The sequence below is a fragment of the Manis pentadactyla genome, chromosome 8 (assembly GCF_030020395.1).
Source record: "Manis pentadactyla isolate mManPen7 chromosome 8, mManPen7.hap1, whole genome shotgun sequence".
Taxonomy (NCBI): Eukaryota; Metazoa; Chordata; class Mammalia; order Pholidota; family Manidae; genus Manis; species Manis pentadactyla.
Window position 1 is genome coordinate 67,827,617 of NC_080026.1, and position 10,698 is coordinate 67,838,314.

At 42.7% G+C, this 10,698-nt stretch overlaps 1 long non-coding RNA gene across 1 annotated transcript; it reads right to left on the minus strand.

The window, feature by feature from the left end:
* Positions 1–6,182: 6,182 nt before the first annotated feature.
* Positions 6,183–10,299, minus strand: LOC118911660 (uncharacterized). The gene is made up of 2 exons (XR_005024527.2): positions 10,195–10,299; positions 6,183–9,919 (listed from the first exon to the last, which is right to left on the minus strand). It is a non-coding gene; the product is annotated as an uncharacterized LOC118911660 (long non-coding RNA).
* Positions 10,300–10,698: the final 399 nt, after the last annotated feature.

Genomic DNA, 10,698 nt, shown 5'->3' on the forward strand with positions numbered 1-10,698 from the left:
CAAAGTTGCAGGATACAAAATCAACACACAGAAATCTGTGGCTTTCCTATACACTAACAATGAACAAACAGAAAGAGAAATCAGGAAAACAACTCCATTCACAATTGCATCAAAAAAAAATAAAATACCTAGGAATAAACCTAACCAAAGAAGTGAAAGACTTATACTCTGAAAACTACAAGTCACTCTTAAGAGAAATAAAGGGGACACTAACAGATGGAAACTCATCCCATGCTCATGGCTAGGAAGAATTAATATCATCAATATGGACATCCTACCCAAAGCAATATACAGATTTGATGCAATCCCTATGAAACTACCAGCAACATTCTTCAATGAACTGGAACAAATAATTCAAAAATTCATATGGAAACATCAAAGACCCTGAATAGCCAAAGCAATCCTGAGAAAGAAGAATAAAGTAGGGGGGATCTCACTCCCCAACTTCAAGCTCTACTATAAAGCAATAGTAATCAAGACAATTTGGTCCTGGCACAAGAACAGCGCCACAGACCAATGGAACAGACTAGAGAATCCAGACATTAACCCAGACATATATGGTCAATTAATATTTGATAAAGGAGCCATGGACATACAATGGCGAAATGACAGTCTCTTCAACAGGTGGTGCTGCCAAAACTGGAGAGCTACATGTAGGAGAATGAAACTGGACCATTGTCTAACCCCATATACAAAAGTAAACTCAAAATGGATCAAAGACCTGAATGTAAGTCATGAAACCATTAAACTCTTGGAAGAAAACATAGGCAAAAAACTTCTTAGACATAAACATGAGTGACCTCATCTTGAACATATCTCCCCGGGCAAGGAAAACAACAGCAAAAATGAACAAGTGGGACTATATTAAGCTGAAAAGCTTCTGTACAGCAAAAGACACCATCACTAGAACAAAAAGGAACCCTACAGTATGGGAGAATATATTTGAAAATGACAGATCTGATAAAGGCTTGACGTCCAGAATATATAAAGAGCTCACACGCCTCAACAAACAAAAAACAAATAACCCAATTTAAAAATGGGCAGAGGGACTGAACAGACAGTTCTCCAAAAAAGAAATACAGATGGCCAACAGACACATGAAAAGATGCTCCACATCACTAATTATCAGAGAAATGAAAATTAAAACTACAATGAGATATCACCTCACACCAGTAAGGATGGCTGCCATCCAAAAGACAAACAACAAATGTTGGTGAGGCTGTGGAGAAAGGGGAACCCTCCTACACTGCTGGTGGGAATGTAAATTAGTTCAACCATTGTGGAAAGCAGTATGGAGGTACATCAAAATGCTTAAAACAGACTTACCATTTGACCCAGGAATTCCACTCCTAGGAATTTACCCTAAGAATGCAGCAATCAAGTCTGAGAAAGACCAATGCACCCCTATGTTTATCGCAGCACTATTTACAATAGCCAAGTGGAAGCAACCTAAATGTCCATCGATAGATGAATGGATAAAGAAGAGGTGGTACATATACACAATGGAATACTACTCAGCCATAAGAAAAGGGCAAATCCTACCATTTGCAGCAACATGGATGGAGCTGGAGGGTATTATGCTCAGTGAAACAAGCCAAGCAGAGAAAGAGAAATATCAAATGATTTCACTCATCTGTGGAGTATAAGAACAAAGGAAAAACTGAAGGAACAAAACAGCAGCAGAATCACAGAACTCAAGAATGGGCTGACAGGTACGAAAAGGAAAGGAACTGGGAGGATGGGTGGGTAGCGACGGATAAGGGGGGTAAGAAGAAGGGGGGTATTAAGATTACCATGCATGTGGGGGTGGGAGAAAGGGGAGGGCTGTACAACACAGAGAAGACAAGTAGTGAGTCTACAACATTTTGCTATGCTGAGGGACAGTGACTGTAAAGGGGTTTATAGGGGAGACCTGGTATAGGGGAGAGCCTAGTAAACATAATATTCATCATGTAAGTGTAGATTAATGATACCAAAAATAAAAAATAAAAAAGCCAGTTCCTGTGTGGTGACCTCCAATGAGTTCTACACAATGGTATAAAGGGAATATAAAAGTGTAGGCAAAGGGTCTGTTTGTGTTTATACAGAGGATCAAAGCCTAATTTGGCTACCCAGAAAATGAACTAAGATACGATATGAAAAAGAACTTCCAACATCAGCACTCTCTGGAAGACTCATGCCAGAAGATGATCATCAAAAAACCCCAACAAAGATCCACGCACTGCTACAGGTGTAGATGCACTCATCCCACCAGTTCCTGGACTTGCCATGGGAATGAAGAAGGAGATATCTAAGCAGGCCTGTGCATACAGTAAAACAACAAATTTGACTGGATCTATACTGTTGGAACTCAACCAAGAATTAGGAGAAGTGCAAATTGTAGTGCTCCAAAATCTTACAACTACAGACTATTTACTATTAAAAGAACATATGGGATGTGAACAGTCCCCAGGAATGGGTTGTTTTAATTTGTCTGATTTCTCTCAGACTGTTCAAGTTCAGTTGGACAATATCCACCATATCATAGATAAGTTTTCACAAATGCCTAAGGTGCCTAACTGGTTTTCTTGGTTTCACTGGAGATGGCTGGTAATTACAGGTATGCTTTGGTTATGTAACTGTACTCCTATTATGTTAATGTGTGTGCGCAATTTAATTTGTAGTTTAAAACCTATACATGCTGAAGTTACTCTACAAGAAGATATGTCAAAGAAATAATCAATCTTCCCAGGTTTTCTTCCATCTGCTACTTCTATAGCTTTTCTTCTTCCTTCCTAATTACAACCCTTAAATAGAATTCGTGCCTCATATCGAATTTACCGAGTATCATAATTCTTCCAAGTGGTAAAGATACCTCAAGACAAATGCTGGGCATAGAAGCCACAGGGCATAGATATGCAAAGAAGTAAAAAGCTAACCTTTTCAAACAATAAGGCTTCTCTCTCACTTACCAACTTTACATTTCCCTGTATGGCCCCGGAAGATGACTGGTTAGCCAGAGACGGGTAAGATTCCTCAAGGGAGGAACAATCTAAGACACGCACAGTTGCAGGAGGGCCATCAGGTGAGAAATTGGGGATCAACAGAGGTGAGGCTTAGAACCTCACCCCCCTGTTCTGAGAGAAATCTTCTGCATATGTGGATGTTTTCTTGCCCTTGTCTAGCTTGGATTAACACATAGTCTACAGGCACAGATCTGATCATCTACATTTGCTCTCTTACAACACTAAACTATGTTTTCTACCTTTATCTTGTATCTACCTACCACTTCAGCATTTTATTAAAAATAATAATAAAGAGAGAAATGTGGTATCCACATATAAATCAAGTATAAAAATCAAATGAGTATTCATATTTGAACTGACTGTTTATAGTTCATAATGCATGAGCAAAACCGAAAGTTTCTGTGATGACTGCCCTTGTACTGTTCACTATGTAACTTATTCATTATGTAAGAATTTGTTCTACATGTAAGAACTTGTTCGTTATGCTTCAGAAGATTGGAGACTGACGAAAATTAGGCTTGGGGTGGATTAATGATTGTGCATTGAGCATCGACTCCCCTATACAGAATTTTATTGTTGTTAACAACCATTTGATCAATAAATATGAGAGATGCCCTCACAAAAAAAAAAAGTACACACTTCCAATTGTAAAATAAATAATTAATCAGGATGTAATGTATAGCATAGGGAATATAGTCAAAATATTGTAACAGCTTGGTATGGTGAATTATCATGTATATAAATGTTGAATCACTGTGTTGTACACCTGAAACTAATGTAATACTGTGTCAAGTACCCTTCAATAAAAAATAATTATCTACAACCAACTTCACATTTCCCTGTATGGCCCCGGAAGATGACTGGTTAGCCAGAGACGGGTAAGATTCCTCAAGGGAGGAACAACCTAAGACAGGCACAGTCGCAGGGGGGCCATCAGGTGAGAAATTGGGGATCAACAGAGGTGAGGCTTAGAACCTCACCCCCCCTGTTCTGAGAGAAATCTTCTGCATACGTGGATGTTTTATTGCCCTGGTCTAGCTTGGATTAACACATAGTCTACAGGCACACACCTGATCATCTACATGTGCTCTCTTACAACACTAAACTATGTTTTCTACCTTTATCTTGTATCTACCTACCACTTCAGCATTTTATTAAAAATAATAATAATAAAGAGAGAAATGTGGTATCCACATATAAATCAAGTATAAAAACCAAATGAGTATTCATATTTGAACCGACTGTTTATAGTTCATAATGCATGAGCAAAACCGAAAGTTTCTGTGATGACTGCCCTTGTACTGTTCACTATGTAACTTATTCATTATGTAAGAATTTGTTCTACATGTAAAAACTTGTTTGTTATGCCTCAGAAGATTGGAGACTGACAAAAATTAGGCTTGGGGTGGAATAATGATTGTGCATTGAGCATTGACTCCCCTATACAGAATTTTATTGTCGTTAACAACCATTTGATCAATAAATATGAGAGATGCCCTCACAAAACAAAAAAAAAAAAAAAAAGGACAGACTTCCAATGGTAAAATAAATTAGTAACCGGGATGTAATGTATAGCATAAGGAATATAGTCAAGATATTGTAACAGCCTGGTAGGGTGATAGCTGGAACCTAGAATTATGTATATAAATGTTCTACCACTGTGTTGTACACTTGAAACTCATGTAATGTAATACTGTGTGTCAACTACCCTTCAATAAAAAATAATTATTAAAAAAAATAATAATAATAATAATTATCTACAAAAAAAAAAAAAGAAAAAGAAATTGACAGCAAAACATTCTTTGGGTGAAAGGGTTATATCCAACTTTATTTCCAGGTGGCAGGTCAGTCACTAGAATCGCATTCACTCAGAGTCTGCATGCAGCAAGCCGGTCTCTGCCTCTGGGCCCTTCTGTCTGCACAGCTGTCTTCTGGGCCTCTGCATAGTCATCCCACACAGCTGTCCTCTGGGCCTCTGTCCTCTGCTCTGCTCTCCTACAGCCTTGCAGCCCTGCCACGGTGTTGTACCCAGAGCACTGGGTAGAGCTCTTTATATAGAGTCAACAGCCATATAGTGCCCACAGGTGTGCAGTGAGCTAGTCAATCAGAGCCAGGTGAGAATCCTGGCCACAGGAACTCTCATTTTATCCACAAGGCAGTTGAGGAATTTTGGGAACATGTAGAAAGGCCTAGGGGTGTGGACTTGTTAAGTAGTCCCTGAATATTTAGAATTAACCTAAACTTCCTGCTCTGATTTTTCCTTGAGATGGGGGTGTCTTGGTCTGGGAGCATATAAAACAAGGCTGCCTGCCCAGCCCCCAAGGTGGGCTGAGTTATTGTCTGTCTGCTAAAAAGTTAAGAATCTTACTTCTTAACTTCCTGGGTATTAAAATGCAATCTTATCTTTAAGGTGGAATCCTTCCTGCCTTTTACTATGTTGTTTATGGCTGGGCCTGCATGCTCAATTAGTTGCTCAGTTTGCAAATCACCTCATCAGTTCTGAAGGAGGAAAGACAGCACATAGGCCTGGGCCTTTCAGCATACTAAAGTGAATCTTACACATGATTACATATTATTAGCATAATAAAAACATGTGCTACTCTTCTTTATCTGGGGAGTATTAACTGACCTCACTGAAGAATGACTCTATAGAGCTTAATATTTAACACAGAGTTTTGGTGGAGGGGTTTCCTTGCATGTAGTTATATTGCTCTGACTGTGAATATACTGCCATGCTTTTTCCAGTAGCCCTCACCCTACTCTGACTACATCCAGGGTCCCTGTCTCATTCCCCCCTCTACAGATAAAGACCCTAGCTGCTGCTAGGGAAAGGGGGCGATGACTTCTCTGGCTGCTTCATGCTGAGAAGGGGGTGCAGTAAACGGTGCAGTTAGGTCTCCGTCACTGGTCAGTAGAGAGGGCCTCAGAAGATGGGCACTTCTATTCCAGGTTCCATTTATATTACTATTTGCAGTTTTATGGCTTCTAGGCAAGATAGAACAAGTCCTGTTACGAGGTTAGGTAGCAACATCTGGAGTTGGATTTTCCCTTCTGGAAGAACAAACTTGACAAGGAGCTTAAAGAATACATGGCTAAATATGAGGATTAAGAACAGTAAGATTCTGATTGAAATGATGGGAGAAAACTAAAACATCTGGAGAATCATAGCCAGATATATATTTTTTAATTTTTTATTAAGGTATTATTGATATACACTCTGATGAAGGTTTCACATGAATAGACAATGTGGTTACTAAATTTACCCATATTGTCAAGTCCCCACCCAGACCCCAATGCAGTCACTGTCCATCAGTGTAGTAAGATGCCACAGATTCACTATTGGCCTTCTCTGTGCTACACTGTTTTCCCCGTGATCCCCCACACCATGTGAACTAACTATAATACCCCCCAATCCCCTTCTCCCTCCCTCCCCACCCGTCCTCCCACACCCCTCCCCTTTGGTAACCACTCATTCCTACTTGGAGTCTCTGAGTCTGCTGCTATTTTGTTCCTTCAGTTTTGCTTTGTTGTTGTACTCCACAAATGAGGGAAATCATTTGGCACTTGTCCTTCTCCACGTGGTTTATTTCACTGAGCATAATGTCCTCCAGCTCCATCCATGTTGTTGCAAATGGTAGGATTTGTTTCTTTCTTATGGATGAATAGTATTCCATGGTGTATATGTACTACCTCTTCTTTATCCATTCATCTACTGATGGACACTTAGGTTGCTTCCATATCTTGGCTATCGTAAAAAGTGCTGCGATAAACATGGGGGTGCATATGTCTTTTTGAATCTGAGAAGTTGTATTCTTTGGGTAAATTCCAAGGAGTGGGATTCCTGGGTCAAATGGTATTTCTATTTTTAGTTTTTAAGGAACCTCCATATTGCTTTCCACAATGGCTGAACTAGCTTACATTCCCACCAGCAGTGTGGGAGGGTTTCCCTCTCTCCGCATCCTCGGCAGTATTTGTTGTTCTTAGTCTTTTCGATGCTGGCCATCCTTACTGGTGGGAGGTGGTATCTCATTATGGTTTTAATTTGCATTTCCCTGATGATTAGTGATGTGGAACATCTTTGCATGTGTCTTTTCTTAGCCAGATATTTTGGGGAAACTAGAATTCTGGATCTAGTTTGTCCCAATGATTAGTATTAAGGCTCAATATAGAAAAGGCTGCATTATTGAAACAATACTTTTCTCTAAAATCACCCTCATTTTTATTAGAAGTAACCAGATTAAGAAAATAGTTAACACTTGGTTTGATTATTTACATAAGTGCAGCAAGAAGAGCAATTGATTACATAGGCTCTTTTAAATGTGCTTGGCTGGAACTTCTTATAAGGAATTTCAGATTGGACTTTTAAACGCCCCTCAAGACCAGAAAGCTAAGCCAGAGTTGCCATTAGGTTTTGCCTGCAGTACCTGTAGGTTTGGGGGAATTCCTCTCTTCTTGAGGTTCCCAAGACATTCCTGAGGTTCCCACACCTGCCAGGAAGTGACCTTCTTTACTCACCTAGTAAGGCTGCTGGGAACCCTGTAAGCAAGGTACCAGGCCAGTTCTTCCAAGGGGCTTTATTGGTTCTATAAAGTCAACCTTAGTTCCTTAAAGCTATCTTGTTCATATCAGTTTACACACGTGTCTCTCAGGTATGACATTTCAGTCAAAGCCTAGGTACTATAACTAGTGTTTTTAATTCATCTTCTTATAAGGAAAGCAGATTCTTCTTGCACTTATGCAAATAAACATACTGCCATAAAATAAAAAATAAAAAAATACTCATTGAGAGTTTTATAAATTCTGGAGGGATCAGGCAGAGAGAAAGATAAATGTTTCAATTCTGCTTACAAAGGTATTGTCATTTACTAAACTGTCATCCATTTAAGAGGAAAAGTTTAAAACACTTTATCAGCAACATTTGAAACAAAAAGTCATAACATTTTTTTCCTTAGTTTACTTAATCTTACGTAACTAATACTTGCTCTGTTGAAACCTAGTTCTTTACAAGTTTAGGAGTAATAAAACAGTGACTTTATATGACAAAAGACCTACAAATGACAATGGTTAAAGATCTGATGAGAGCTTACTATAAGACAGGTGACAGAAGAAAATTTGGATTTTTCTGTAACATAAGACATTCAGTAACAAAGTTTAGCATCATTCCCTTTGATGGTGCTTTCCAGGTAAATATATATCAGATGAATAAGCCAAATTAGCCAAATATTTTCCCCGATGAGGAGAAAAAATTCCTCTCACATGTTCCAGGGGCCCTCTGGAAAATATCAGAGTGAACTAGAGGTAAAAAGCACCTTTTTGAATTTGATTTTGGGAAGCTGTTAGAAAATTTTTAAGGCACTTGCCTAAATAGAATCATAGGTCACTATGAAACAATACTTACCTATTTAACCAGAATGACAATAAAAGATTTTAAAGGCAAATACAGGCAGTTACACAGTTGTTAGCAAAGCTTAGCTTTTAGTCCTTTTAATAGTAAGATCTCATTTTCTTAAATACTCAGGCAACTCACTGAGACTTTAAGCATGAGAAACTGTTTTGATAAAACAATAGGAAAACCCTTTGCAATCTTTCAGCATTAACAGTAGACTAATAAACCTTAGTTCTGTTAACAGAAAAAATTCTAGTTTTGCTATGTACTTGATAGCAAGACTGATTTGCTTTAATTTCACATAGCATGACCATATCAATAATGTTTCCATAAACTTTCTACAACTTTCTTTTTACAGTTTTCCTTCTTTAAATAAACAGCTGTACTTTAGAGCAAAGCTACTTTCTTTTATCAAAAGACATATTCTTATGCAGAAATGTTTTCCTTATTACTTCAAGTAGTTATAATTAGAACTTAAAACCATTAGGAACTTTAATTTCCAGTGAACACTGAGAAGTAGGCTATTGTAAACTGTTACACTAGCATTCTTTAGATTGACAAATTTATGAACACATTTTATAATTACTGGAACCGTGTGCTTTACAGCACAATCTCTAAGTATAAAATATGTCTACTTAACTTGGCAAAACTTGCAGGTTTTAGGTTACCACAAAGATTCTCAGGCTGTTTGTAGGTATACACACTGTAATATGCTGTAACACACAATTATTAAGATGTTTACTTGCTACACTTGGTTTACTCGTTCACAACAGTTATGCTAGTTTACTCACAAAACTTTTACCAAATATTAGACAAAGTCAAGCCTCTCTTTAAGGACCTATACACCCCCTGGACGCCCGCGCTGACCAGCCTGGGAGTACAGGAGGAACCCCCTCCCCAGCGGATGCACCCTCCTAGCGCCCTTGCCCGCGTGCCCAGGGACCTGACACCGAAAGCACTAGCTGCAGTCAGAGAAGCTGGCGGGCCTGGCAAGCTACTGGCTGAGATCAGGTCACCTTCCTGGCTGGGTAAGTGCATGCATCTTTTCCACGCCCACCCATACCTTTCTACTTTCCTCCCAGGGCCCATGCACCACCCCCAAACCCCCTGATCAAAAAGCCAGCGTGGGGGCAGCTACTTACTATGAGCTGAGGCTGCTGCACGGCGGCCAGGCCTGCGTGGGAACGAGGGGGCCCGGTCCCCGTGAAGGAGGGTCCCTGCTGGTGGTGGCAGGAGTCTGGGGTAGGAGGCGGTGACGTCTGGCTGCCGAAGGCGCTGGGCGTCCGCGAGCGTTGGCAAAGGCAGCGAAGTCGGTGTCAGCGGGAGAAGGCAATGGCAGGCAGCGGTGTCGGCAAGCGTCCGGGCCGGGTGTCAGCGGGAGGCATCTGCGGGCAGGGACAGGCGGGGGGCCGGCTCTGGGGCGGGTGGCTGCCGGCGTCTGCGCTTCGAAGGAGGGACGCTGGAGCGGCGGGAGGCGGCCTGGGCTAGTATCTGGTATCTGGGCCGGCGGTACGGAGGCGGGCAGCGTCTGTTGCAGGCCAACACCCTTAGGACGCTACTCCGTTCACCTACCGGCACTGCCGGCCGCCGCCACCGACTGCGGCTCACCCCACCCGCTCCCTTCCCGCAGCGACACCGCCTCTGTCCGCTGCTCCTGCCGCCACCGCCTCTCGCCAGGACAGACGCCTCGGTCAGCCACCTATAGCAGCCCAACACCGCCCACCACTGCCGACGCCGACGCCCGCCAAGCCCCCCGCCGCTTTCCCTTGCACGCCGCCGTCTGCCGCCGCCTCTGCTGCGCACCTGCAGAAAGCAGCCTCGGAAGTCCGCCGGGACAGCAGACACAGCCTCCCATCGCGGCGGACGTCACGGCCCACGACAGACCGCAGCCCGTCGAGGCTGCCCCCCCGCCGCCGCCTCTGCCGCCTCTCACGGCGCACCTGCAGACGGCGGGCTGGGACTGCGGCCCCACCCACAGACACCGCTGCAGCCTCCCTGCAGCCTCCCGCAGCAGACGACTTCCCTGCTCGCTCCCTCCCCGTCCCCCGACGCCGTCCGCCCCCTGGGGCTGGCTACTTACTATGAGCTGCTGCTGCGAGGGGGCGTGGCCTGCGTGAGGACGGGGGCACCGGGTCCCTGGCGAGGGGGCCCTGAAGCCGGCGGGAGGAGGCTGCGGTAGAAGGCCGCGGGCGTTTGGTGTCGATCGGCGCTGGCGGGCGGTGCAGGGCTTCGGCGCGCGACAGCGGGGTCAACGGGAGGAGGCACTGGCGGGCTGCGGTGTCCCCAGGCGTCCGGGCAGGTGTCAGC